The 13,921-nt window shown below is 42.5% G+C and overlaps 1 pseudogene; it reads right to left on the reverse strand.

The window, feature by feature from the left end:
- Window positions 1–2,825: 2,825 nt before the first annotated feature.
- LOC150057676 (lipid transport auxiliary protein 1-like) lies at window positions 2,826–3,569 on the reverse strand (annotated as a pseudogene).
- Window positions 3,570–13,921: the final 10,352 nt, after the last annotated feature.

The following is a 13,921-nucleotide window of genomic DNA, read 5'->3' on the forward strand; positions in this document are numbered from 1 at the left end:
CAGTGATCCTGCTGCAGTGCAGACTGGGGTTCCCACCTTTTCTTTTCACACCTGCCCTGCCCAGCCTGGCCCTGAACTTGTTTCCCAGCTGGCACCTGAGTTGTTGCAACTGGCTTTACCTCTGAGGTGGAAGCGAAGTTGACTTGCCTGTAGAAAGAGGTGCACTTTAAGATTTTGTTTTTGTCTGGGGCTGGTTTTAGAGTTTGATCTCAGGGCTTGGGGTACTTACTCAGTTTGTTTATTTGGTTGATAATCTATCACTTCAGCCATGCTTCTGTCTGGCATTTTGCTAATTAATTAGAGATATAGTGTTTCAGTCTTTTCTACCAATGCTGGCTTTGGATCAAGATTCTACAGATCTCAGCCTTCTAAGTAGCTAGGATTTTAGGTGGGAGCCACTGGTTCCTGGCTTTACCAGAGGTTTAAATCTGGGCATCAGATACATTGTAGTATTTTTTTTTCCAGACCTGGGGCTTGAACTCAGGACCTGGGCCCTGTCCCTGAGCTTCTTTTCCTCAATGCTAGCACTCTACAGAGCTACATACAGCCTCTTCTGTTTATACTGTACTGAGGAATTAAACCCAGGGCTTCATGCATGCTAGGCAAGCACTCTACCACTAAGCCACTTTCCTAGTCCTGCAGTATTTTTCAAAGTGTATGTGGAGACCTACTAGATATAAATTTAAACTGCAAAAGAGGAGATAAAGTATCACACACAATAGGGACATAGTTGATCGAACGCCAGATTTTCTTTGCATGAATTCATCAGTTTAAATATAAACACAGTGTCACAATGTAAAGTGCACTTCTTAATGTGGGTTACATCCAAATTAATTGGAACCGGGTCTGGTGGTACATGCGTATAGTCACAGAACCTGGGAGGCAAAGGACGAGGATCTGAATTTTGATGCTAGCCTGGGCTACATAGCAATAACCTGTTTCCAAAATAAACTGTGGAAAGCTACTAAAGTATTAAATTGGAGTTTTATTCCATCCACTCCATTGTATGTGTTGTTTATTTAGGAGCTGGAGACAAAATCTATTGTATAAGCCCATTGGTTCTGAGACCCCATGTATCTCTTAGGAAGGCAGCTGTGGGCTACCCTGCCAACTACTCTAGAGTTCAACTACTTCCTTTCCTTTTGACTCCTTCCAAATCTTTTTGGACCCCTTAAGAAGAACAGGCCTTGGGATATGGAGACAGAGGAAATAAATTGGGAAAGAAGAGCAGATCCCCCACAGTGATGAAATTCACTGAAAATGGTATACTGTGTGGGTGCCTATATGGCTGCAAAGCACTGCCACTCAGTAGGAACCCATCATTTGGACACCCCTTTCCAGAATATAAAGTTTACCATCATAATTTTTTTTTCTTTTTTTTTGGCCAGTCCAGGTACTTGGGCACTGGGCACTATCCCGAGTTTTATTTTTTTATTTTTTTCTCAAGGCTACCACTCTACCACTTGAGCCACAGCTCCACATCTTGCTTTTTAGTCTCACAGACTTGCCTGCTCCTGCTAGTTTCAAACCACAATCCTCAGATCTCTGTCTCCTGAGGAGCTGGAATCACAGCCATGAGCCACCAGTGATTGGTAGGGCAGCTATTTTGCTACCTGTTGCTTGTTTCTCCCTCACCACCCAGGTACAAAATGACTGAGATGCTCAGAAAGACCATCTTCACATTCATAAAGAGTTGAGTTGTTAGAAATGAGATTGGAATGGGAATGGAACAAAGGGCTCTAGTGTTTAGGAATCTGAGGACACATTTGGGTGAGGAAAAGATGTGACACTGCACGCCATGCATCCAGGAGTGGGTCCCACTGAGTGGGTATGGGGGTGCTAGAAGCTAATCAATAACACAATCACACTCACACTGATTGAGAGAGGCTATTTCCTTCACAGTTAATCCTCACAGCAACCTGATGGAAGGTCCTATTGCGATCCTCATAGCGGAGATGAAGCGAGGGTGCATAATGTGTGTGATATCACACAGTGAGTAGATGCAGGGCCAAGGGTCCAGCTTAGATGGAACTGGATTCTTTTTCCCTGCCCCCACTCTGCTCTTCAACTCAGAACCCGAGAAAGTGATCAGCTCGTTATCGAGCTCAGCCTTCCTAATTCTTCTTCTGAAGAAGAATTTTTTTTTAATAGTTCATTCTATTAAATAACTTACAAAGTCAGACCAGTAACTGATTTTTTAGGGAAAACCATTTCTTCACAATCTCATTTGACATAGCCGATGCTGGATATGAGGAACTTTTCCTTCAGTCTGTTTATTCACAAGGGCGCTATATGAAGATGGAAGGGCAGATCCTTGCAGGTGAGAAAAGTTGTACTGTTTCAACACATTCTGATTTATCATCTCCATGGTTACTCCTCCTACTGTTACTTTTATTTGTTTTCCCTCTTCTAGTTCTTTTCTGCCTTTCCATCAGTCAACTCTGAGATGCCCTAACCCAAACAGTTAAAGCCATTCATTTGAGTAAGGTAGCCACAGAGGACATCTCTCAACTCGCCACCTTTGGCATTAAATAGTGAATGTAAACTCTGGCCAAAAGTAGTGAAAGATTTTTAAGGAAGTTTTGATAGAAATAAATAATAAAGATTTTTGAATTCAAACCCAGCAAAGTGCAACAAGGAAAAAAAAAATAAGGCTTAATGTTCTGAAAAATGCCCAAAGGAAAGGGTTGGAGAATGACTCTAAGAACTCTGAACATAATGGAGACATTAGAGGACAACCGTTGGGGCCTTCTGAGCCAGATGTCCTGAGGGTTTCCCAGAAAGCATCTTTCTGGCTTGATCTGTGCCATCGTCCTTCAGCTCAATCACAGTGTACTCTCCAATGTATTATAGTTGCCCTTAAAGCTCTTCAATTCAAGAAAGCGCTTGGCACGTTTACTCTTTTGACTAGAGGGGAGACATGTGACTTGGACTGTTGTTGGGGAGACTTCAGGAGATTGAGTTAGGTCTTTGGCTGCTGGCTGGTGGTGTCGTGCTTTCACCACAGTGGCTAGTTCACTCAGAGCCTCCTGATGGCGCAAGGATTCACTCTGGCCCCAAACCCCAGTCCCCTAGCGAGCTGCCTCATAGCCATCCAGCAGGGTATCCGTGAGGGCCTTACGCACACCCTTGAAAGGAGTAAAAGTATTCCGAAGATCTAGCAAGTTGGAGTGGAAATTCTTGCCCATTAAGGAACGTGGGTGCCGGCCTTCAGAAGAAAATGGAATATCAGGGGCATGGGTTGCATCCAGAGCTTTTACCCTGTATAGATAGTTGTAGCAACTTTGATTTTCCTGGGTTTCCAGTTGTAGTTATCGTGCATCATCATCTGCAAGGAGCGGAGGCTCATACTTGATATCCTGAACCCTAGAAAGTCGAATATCTATCTCTTTTTTCAGGTCCTTGGGGGCATTGTATCCCAAAGGGACATGAGGTCCCCTCCTAGATTTCATTGGAAAGTGCATGATTTTCCTCTTCACAAAAATAAATAGTAGTACAAGTACCAGGCTCCCGTAGGCCATCACGAGCACAACATTCACCCTGGACAGCCAGTGACTGCTGGACGCCATGGCATCCCTCCCCACGCAGAATTCTTGTTTTCCTGCTGCTCTGACTCCTTAGCTGAGACTGAGCCGAAGCCATGATGCTCAGGTTTCTTGCAGATTCATAGCCATTTCCTTAGAGGGATAGCCTGACCCGGACCCAGCCAGAAAACATGGCGGATGATGGGGCAAGGTGGGAAGGGGAAGCCTCTGCAGAGTTTTTTTTTTTTTTTTTTTTAAAAACAATGGCAAACTCCTGGCAGGAAACATGGTTAATCTCTTTGCCACCTCACTGCAGGGACAATAGCAAGTAAGTCTAGCCTGCACAGAGCTCATTGAAACATCAAAACCATGAAGCTTCTTAGATAAGATTCATAAATTGAAGTTGGGTGCCTGTGGCTCATGTCTGTAATCCTAGCTACTTAGGAAGTTGCGATCTGACGATTAAGGTTTCAAGTCAACCCAGGCAGAAAAGTCCTTGAGACTCTTATCTCCACGTAACCACCAAAAAGCCAGAAATGGAATTGTGGCTAAAATGAGAAAGTGCTAGCCTTTAGCTAAAAGGATCAACTGCATGACAGGTACAGACATACAAAAAAAAGTTCACCCGTTAGTTTTCAGGGCCTATTAAAAGGCTAGCACCAAGGTAGAAATTATGATGGATGCAAAGAAATAGGGCAAGATTGTCACCCTTCCCTGAAACCAGTCCTGGGAACATACACAGGGTTATGTGTATGTGTGTGCTTAATTTTTGGACAACAGTCTTGAACAGTTGATGGTCTACTCGGGGACCTCATTATGTTCATATGTATTTAGTATGGGGTGCACTCATTTTCCCTAGAAACAATCATTCATCCTGGTTTCTACCACATCCCTCTCATTATATCCTTTTGCTCACTTTTTCTTTTTCTTTTTTCTCTTTCTGGTTTTTATTTTTCTTTCATCCTCATTCCTTGACTCTTTCTTTCTCTCCTCCCCCGTCTCGTTCGCTCTTAGACTGGATTTCAATATGTAGTCCAGACTGACCTTGAACTCATGCTCCTCTTGTCTCTGCCTCCTAAGTACGAAGATCACAGGTAAGAACTACTATGCCCAACTCTCCATTTCAGAATTGGAATATTCTTCACACGTGTCCTAACATTCCATTACCATTAACTAGGATAACCTAGATGAGACGAGATTGAGAGTAAAGAATCTCCCTTAGGCACAAATATAATCCCATTTCCACTAACCCATATCAGAGGGGAAAGCAGGGTTAACACAAACACATCTCTTTGCCAATAAGACAGACATTTCTCCCAGTTTTTTTTGGTTATGATCATTTCAGTTTATTTTCTGATTTATTTCCTGGGTATTAGTTTTTTTTTGGTTATGATCATTTCAGTTTATTTTCTGATTTATTTCCTGGGTATTATTTGAGAAATGATAGCTGACGAATCACTGCAAGTCAAAACGGTGACTGCCTTTGTTCTCAGAGCTCCCAGAGCTGCCCTGGAGGGAGAACTGGGGCGCTTGTTTTCCTAGGAAGAGAGTAGGACCCTCCTGCTTTTGGAAGGTTGTCATGGCAGCTGAGAGAAGCTGAAGGGCACTTGGCAACCCTGAGAAACCTGAGGAGCACACATCCTTAGAAACACTCTCCCTCACATGAAAGGAACTCGTCTCCTAACCATCTACTGTTTATGCTTGAATCCCAGCCACCTCGTTGCTGCTTATCCTGTGGACTTGACTACATTCCATCTGAGGTGATCTCTGAGAACAGCTTGTCCAGAACATCCAGTAAAACTTACATAAACTACCGTGCTTATGAAAATGCAGACTTAGGCTCTCCACTGAGGACTTAATGACTTGGTGTCTTAGAGCTGGGGACAGGGATCTAGGATCCACATTCTTTAACATTCCTAGAGTGTCTTTCCTTTTCCTTTAATCTGTCAGATACTGGCAGGGAAAGGGACTTGCGCCAGCTAGGATTTGGGGAAGGCCATTAAGTGACTTGGGAACAGAATCAGAAACAGTGCTTGTCTTCTAGAAGCTCAGAATGATCACAAGGAAGGACCAGAAGGGAGAAGTGACTAGTTGCCTTGGCTATGAAAGATCCTTGGGTAAATGTCAAGACTTGCAGGGAAGATGGGCTCAAAATCCAAACAGTCATGGGCTAGGAATGTGGCTTGGTGGTAGAATGCTTGTTGTGTATGCATGGAGCCCTGGGTTCAATTCCTCCAGAAGTGGTGCTGTGGTTAAGAGTGCTAGCCTTGAGCAAAAGAAGCTCAGGGACAGTGCCTGGGTCCCCTGAGTTTAAGCCCCAGGACTGGCAGAGAGAGAGAGAGGGGTGGGGGGTGTCAAATAATCAGGAAAGGACTCCAAAAGTAACTTCTATGAACAATGAAGAAACTGTTTAACAAAATGAATATAGGATGCTGAAACATGTTTTATCAGTTGGGGAGGGCAAGGAGAAGGAGGACCGATAAATGGAGGGGGGATATGTAAGCAAATACAGCCATTATATTCCATATGCATACATTGTGTTAACACTGAATTAATTACTGGTGGATATGGATGAGATTGGGAAAGAAGGCAGAGAACAATGGTAGGGTAACATTGATCAAGACACATTGTAGTCATAATCTGATTTGTGGAATCACAACCCCTTTGTACAACTAATTTAAAAAAATCAAACCAACCACTAGTGGCTGATGCCTGTAATCCTAGCTACTCAGGAGGCTAAGATCTGGGGACCAGGGTTCAAAGCCTCCCTGGATAGGAAAGTCCATGAAACTCTTCTCTCCAGTTAACCACCAGAAAAATCAGAAGTGGAGCCAAGGCTCAATGTATCAGAGCACTAGCCTTGAGCAGAAAATCTCAGGGACAAAGCCAAGGCCCTGAGTTCAAGCCCCACAACCAAACAAAATCCAACAAAAACCAAAGCAAACTCCATTGCCTCATTGTGCATTTATGTTGGGACATAACGGCTTTAAATTCCCAGAGAGCATCAAAACCAGGCTTCTTCATCTTAATTCTGACCATCCTTCAATTTCCACACTTTCCAAGACCTCTCACCAAACCTATCCAAAATATAGGCTGGGCCCAAATGGAAAGTTTCTTAGAGGAAAAGAAGTGGGAATATGCAGCTGTTGGGGTCGGGGAGAACTTTGGTTACCACGGGAACCACACAGGGTCTGAATGGCTTTCTGTTTGCTGACGTCTATTCTTTAGGGCAGGCCCTGGCATTGGCAAGAACTGGGCACTGCATCCATTATGTCTCCTGTTCCCAGTATCCGGCCCTGTGGCAAGCACCCCAACGTGTCTCCTGGAAGCAGGCAGGGCATCCGGGATTGAATGCTTCCCCCTGACCTCTTGTCCTGCTGCAGCCACCCCTCCCCAGCTGGGAAATGAAGGGAAGCAGAGGGTGTTCCCCAACTGTTTGAAGAGACAGTTCTTGCTTTCTTCTTGCATTTCATTCTTTCTTCCCCTGTCATCCAAACATGAGTGCCTGGCCATTTGCCTGTCTCCTGCTGGCCAGCTGATCTTGCTGTTTGCAGTTCTGAATTTCTATTTCTGTTGTAGGGATTGCTTTCACCCAGCTATGTACACTGGCTGCTCTTGCTCTCTCCAGAATGCCTCTGACATGTTCCTTCTAGCCACTGACTAGAAGGCGTAGAATGGCCACTGTCCAAACGATCCAAGAACCCACTGGACAGGATGAGCCTATTTGAAAGGTTTGTTTTTTTTAGTTTCAGTTGGAAATGACTACGGCCTCTAGGTATATGGACCATGCTAACACTACAGCCTCCATCCCATAGACCCAGTCCTTAAACTGCCAACTGTTTTTGCACCTCTAGGCCTCTATGCAGACTCTTTCCTTTGTCTGGAAAGTTTTTGCCATCCAATGTTTGCATTTCCTTCATCCCTGCAAACCATCTCATTATCTTCCTCTGGTTCTACACACAGGTGGTCTTCCTCTTCTTCCTCCTCTCTTTCCCCCTTTCCCCTCCTTCTCCTTCCTCCCCCCTCCTCCTCCCTCCTCCTCCTCCTGCTCTTTTCCTTCTTCTTCTTCTTCTTCTTCTTCTTCTTCTTCTTCTTCTTCTTCTTCTTCTTCTTCTTCTTCTTCTTCTTCTTCCTTCTCCTCCTTCTCCTCCTCCTCCTCCCTCCTCCTCCTCCTGCTCTTCTCCTCCTCCTCCCCCTCCCCCTCCCCCTCCCCCTCCCTCTTCCCCCTCCCCCTCCCCCTCCTCCTCTTCGTCCTCCTCCTCCTCCTCCTCCTCTTCCTCTTCCTCTTCCTCTTCTTCTTCTTCTCCTTCTCCTTCTCCTTCTCCTTCTCCTTCTCCTTCTCCTTCTCCTTCTCCTTCTCCTTCTCCTTCTCCTTCTCCTTCTCCTTCTCCTTCTCCTTCTTCTTCTTCTTCTTCTTCTTCTTCTTCTTCTTCTTCTTCTTTGCCAGTCTTTGGCTTGGGCTCAGGGCCTGAGCACTGTCCTTGGTTTTTCTCAAGGCAAGGGCCCATGAGACTCTTATCTCCGATTAACCAGCAAAACGCTAAAAGTGAAGGTGTGGCTAAAGTGGCAGAGTACCAGCTCTAAGTGGAACAAAGCTAAACAAGAGAGGCTTTGAGTTCATGCTCTAGTATCAACATGTGCATGTATGCACATACATAAACACAAAGAGAATGCAACTGTTGCAGAAAACATCCTGGGAATTCCTCAAAAAATTAAAAGTAGAATGATCATATGATATCCCAATTCTATTTCTGAGTATATCCCCTGAAGAATTGAAACCAAGGACTGGAAGAGAAATTTCTTCTTTCTCATAATTATCTATAGTCATAAAAGGTTAAAAAAGTAACCTAAGCATCCAACTGGCAGATGACTGGAAAAGTGTGCATGGGTGTGTATACACACACACACACACACACACACACACACATACATACTATGCACAAACCCATGCACATACAAAAGAATATTATTTGGCTTTATAAAAAATGAAATTCATGGGAAATAAACTTGAAAAGTTTTAGGGCAGTCATGAATGGGTACATTGTGTATGATTCCACTTATTTAACATAGTTAGAATAGTCAAAACCATAGATAGATACAGGCACAGAAAATGAAATGGTAGTCGCAAAAAAATAGGAAGCTATTGGTTTAATGGGCACAGAGTTTTAGTTTTACAAGATGAAAAGAGTTTAAGAAATCGATTATGGTAATGGTCGTATAGCATTATATATGTACTTAATAGCATTGGCCTGTTTATTATATTTATTTATTTATTGTTGATCATGTGGCCTATTTATTTAAAAATAGTTTTGATGATATATCTTGGCTGTGTACATTAAGAGAAATTATTTTTATAAAGAATTTATGACTGAATGCTGCCTGGCTACTTAGGAGGCTGAGATCTGAGGATCACAGTTCAAAGCCAGACTAGGCAGGAAATATCCATGAGACTCATCTCTAATTAACCACCAGAAAACTGGAAGTAGTACTGTGGTTTAAAGTGGTAGAGAGTTAGCCATGAGCAAAAAAGCTCAGGGATAGTGCCCACGTCCTAGTTCAAGCTCCATGTTCAACAACAACAGCAAAACTAGGATGCCAAATAATTGACCAATACATTTGTGAAAATATTCTTGAAAAAAATCAACATCTTTCAGACCTTTCTTTTAGGTTTTGACAATGGACTCATTAATTGGTTGGTAGGTAATGTGATGGTTGTGTTAATTTAAAATAATTGTTGTGAATACAATATGATCACTTAGATTGCATCATAGGTTAGGAAGCCAGATTGTGAATAAGGTGTCAAGTTTAGTCAAGATTAATGCAGGAATACTGGCTTCTTAGTTTCAGCAAATGTACATGGTAAGGTAGGATGTTAACATTAGGAAAATCTGGGTGAAAGGTTAAAAAGGGGTTTGAATAGAGAAATGATTGGCTCAGAACAGAAAGATACATGGAATAATACAGGGGGAAATGCTACCACATTAAAGAAATGCTGTCAGGAATTTATAAATCACAAGGAAATAGATAAAAGAGGTCAGAGAAGGTCCACCCCTCTCCCCCCCCCCAAGGCTTGATTGCATTTTCCAAATTGTTTGAGATATAGAAACTGTTATCTTTATTTTAGTGTTATTTTTTGCCCCAAGGTATCTAACAGGAACTGGAAGGGGTGGGCCAGGACAAGGTGGGGATAGATGAAAACCAAGCCTTTGATGAAACTATATCCTAGGTAATAAAAGTCCTGGAAAGATTCCCTGATGTATGCTTCCTGTGTGGCTAGGATGAGAGACATGTGACCCCACAACTGACTGTTGAGATCCTTCTTGCAAACTTTATTTTGGAAAGAAATCTTCTTGACATCTGTTTTCTGAATCCTTAGGAGGATAAGAAGCCTGAGCCATCATGCCTGGCCTCCCTCTGTTGATTCTTTTCACATTTATTTTTCTTTCTGCTGCTCCTAGAACAGCTTTGGAATCCTGATCAATATGACACAGGAACAACTTCCATAATTATGGGAGGAAGAAAGACTAATGATTAAAAAAGAGCTGAAATCCCTTATTATGCAAGCCCTGTAATGTCCATGAAGAAAGTGATCAAATGAATCACAAAGTTAACAAAATATGATGTGAACTGTTACTGTTGGAAAACCAGGATTTCTCTATCTCCTTTGTAAACTCTCAGGTCTCTCTTGAAAGAGCAATTTGAGATGTGAAAGGAAGCTCTTAGGCCTTTGAATTCTCTTTAGATTGAACCTTTAATTACTCAACACCTGCTGCAGGTGGGTGTACAATGCACTTTAATGTTAGTCAAAAATACTTGTGGTGCATTATAAGGAATGAATGTTTAGCCAGGATTAATCACAACGGTTTCTGTGGTTTATAAGTTGTATTTATTTTTTTTCTGTTTGTACTGGAATCTAAAATCAGGTCCTCATGCTTGCTAGAGAGTTGCTCCACTATTTAAGCCATGCAGACCTGCACTGCATTATGAACTAGAAGTTCAGACCAACTCAAGTAGATTGTAACTATTGAGCAAAAATAAATGCTTAGTTTCTCTTGCCACTTTTGAGATTTTGCTGATAGTAATGTTACAAGCAGTGACAACATCTCAGTAAGATCCAAACACCCAGAGGAATGTCAATTGCATTCTTCATACTGGAAGTAGGAGATTATTTTTCAGATTAAAGTTCAGTAAAGTAACACACTTCTGAAAGAAGTCACATTATCAAAAAAAATATTCTCCAGCTATGATCCAGGAAAAATATTCAGCCTTTCCGAGAAAACTTCCACGTCCTCCTGCAAGTTTTTTCTTTTTCTTTCTTTTTTCCTTTTTTTTTTTTTCGTTGGTTGTGGGACTTGAACTCTGGGCCTGGGCACTATCCCTGAGCTCTTTAGCTCAAGGCTACCACCTTACCCCTTGAGCCACAGCATCACATCTGGTTTTCTGGCGGTTAATTGGAGATAAGAATCTCACGGACTTCTGTGCCTGGACTGGCTTTGAACCACGATCATCAGATCTCAGCCTACTAAGGAGCTAGGATTACAAGTGTAAGCCACTGTGCCAGCCAAGATTTTTCTTTGTGAAGTACCAGAACTAGGACTTAAACTCCTGGCCTCACATTCTTGCTTGGCTTTTTTCTTAAGTCTGGCATTCTACCATTTGAGCCACACATCCACTTATGGCTTTTAGGTGGTTAAATGGAGATTAGAGTCTCATGGACTTATTTGTCTTGGCTGGTTTCTGACCACTGTCCTCAGATGTCATCCTCCTGAGTAGCTAAGTTTATGGACGTGAGCCACCAGTGCTTGGCCATGTTTCTGTAATTTTGAGCAGCCAATTAAATATCAGAGATTTCAGTAAGGCTTTCAGATATAAAGCATAAATCTTTATTCTTGCCTTGTATAAACTCCTTTTGATTCTTAAAACAATTGGTATTACCTTGTTCTGAAGAAATGGAAATATCCCAGGAAAGAAGTTAAGCATTACCATGTGTGCGTGTGTGTGTATGTACGTACGTACATATGGATGTATGTATATATTTATGTATATCTATTCACTAATACATAAGTACCTAAGCAAATGCAAGTCATCAAGAAACATATATAGACCCTGTTCTCATCATCTAGAAGAAATGACAAGGAGTTGCTGTAGCAAAAATGCAACTGAGAAAGTGAAAGACACAGTGGCACATGAACCTGGAAATGTGAAATCTGAGATGATTTTAAGTCTAAAGGAAATGGAAATTTTGCCAGGTATTGATGGTGGCTTACCCCTGTAATCCTAGTTACTCAGGTAGCTGAGATTTGGAGATTGCCATTGAAGTCTATCTTAGGCAGAAAAGTCCATGAGACTTTGAGCTCCAATTAACTAGCAAAAAGAGCCAAGTGGTTCAAGTGGTAGAGAAAGAAAACAAAAACAAAAAACTAAGAGACGCCAGGTGCAGTAGCTCATGCCTGTAGTCCTAGCTACCCAGGAGGCAGGCTCAGGTCGAGGATCGAGGTTCAAGGCAGTAGCCTTGAGCTGAGGAGCTCAGGGTTAATGGCCAGTTCCAGTCCCAGAGTTCGAGCCCCATGACTGCCCCCCCCAAAAAAAAACCCAAAACAAAAAGCAAAACAAAAACAAAAAAATCCTAAAAGATAGCCCTCAGGCCCTGAGTTCAAGCCTGCACACATGTACACACACACACACACACACACACACACACACTCACGCACACACACACATACCACAACCCACAAACAAGCCAAATCATCAAAACTCAAGAGTTGCTGAAACACAAGGCAAACAAAGAGAGATGACCTGGAGTCCACAAGAATGTTATCTATAGTCAATTATTTTATCAAGGCCAGGCTGGGACAGCCAGTCCAAAGACTCTGTAATAAAGAAAATGGGCAGAGAGTAAACAGATTAACCAGGGTGAATTCGTTACTCTTCTCTTCAGTATGGCGAAATACCAAACAAGAATATTTATTGGAGAAAGATTTACTTTGGCTCATGTGTCAGTCCATTGAGGAAGGGAACCTTAGGGCAGAGGTAGTTCATAGCTTGGTGACTGTGAGATGCAGAATCCTGCACTACTAAGTTTTCTCCTTGTTCCCTTTTGATTCTTCCTGGTCTCTAGCCTACAGGATGGTACTACCCACCTTCAAATGATTTTGCCTTAGTTAATCATCTGTAGAAACACCCTCACAGACTCTCTTAGAGTATGCCTTACTAATCAGCCATAGGCTTCTCAGTTGAATCAGCTTGACAATCAAGATTAACCAACACAACTCCACTCCTTGGCCACAGTGAAACTCATTTCCTTAAATGGTAACACTGCCCCTTTAGGCCAAAAATATTTGGTCCACCTCAGAAAGGAAAATGCATTGTCCCCCAAAGTCTATAAATAGTTCCAATAGTGCGTCTAAAGACTAAGTCCTGACTCTCCTCTGAGCTTCAAGATAAACTCTTAGCTGTCGGTGCTTGTACACACACACACACACACACACACACACAAACCAAGTTGCAGCTGGGTGCTGGTGGTTCATATCTGTACACTACTAGCTACTCAAGAGACTGATATTTGAAACTCAAGATTCGAAGCCAGCTGGAGAAGACATATTAACTAACAAAAAGCTGGAAGTAGAGGTGTGGCTCAAGTAATAGAGTACCGGCCTTGAGCAAGAAAGAAAAGCAAGAATATGAAGCCCTGAATTCAAGCTCAAATACTTGCATGCACATACACACACACACACACACACACACACACACACACACACACACTCACACACACACTACATAGTGCTAAAACACAGTGTTATTCCCAGTCTAAGCAGGGAAAATGAAGGCTCAGTAAGGATAGAGGGACAAAAACATACAGAAGAGAGGCAGGGAAAGCATTAATCTTACGGGAACATTGCTATGGAGAAAGCAGCAAAGGGCTAGAGTAGCAGCTCTCTGTGGTTGTGTCACTTGCAGCCTGTTAAGAACTCTCTTTAGCCAGCTCCACTTAATACCTGTGGGTCTCATCAATAGAAATTCTACAGAGTTTCCTGGCATCTTTAACTTCCTGGGGTTTTCACTGTGGTTTTGAGTTTCGTGTATTATTTTCTCAGTTGCTGCCTATGAGGATTCTGACCTAGCCACATGTTGTCTGGCCTCCCAGGTTTGCCTTTGAAATCTTTGTGGAAGCCTTTATGACATCATAACTCATGACTTCTCTATACTATTAAAACTAGCATTTCATTATGACATCAAAGTCTCTAGACAGCTCAAGCAAAAATCAGATTGCTTGGTTGATGACTGTGACGGTCTTTGAATTGAGTGCAAGAGGGGCAATGGGCTAAATACAGGCAGCTTCAATGCAAGCAGGGTACCCTGGAGCCCTCTGGTAAAGTAAAGTTTTTCAAATGAAGCTG

Source organism: Megascapheus bottae, chromosome 10, assembly GCF_031878675.1.
Source record: "Megascapheus bottae isolate mThoBot1 chromosome 10, mThoBot2.hap1, whole genome shotgun sequence".
Lineage (NCBI taxonomy): Eukaryota > Metazoa > Chordata > Mammalia > Rodentia > Geomyidae > Megascapheus > Megascapheus bottae.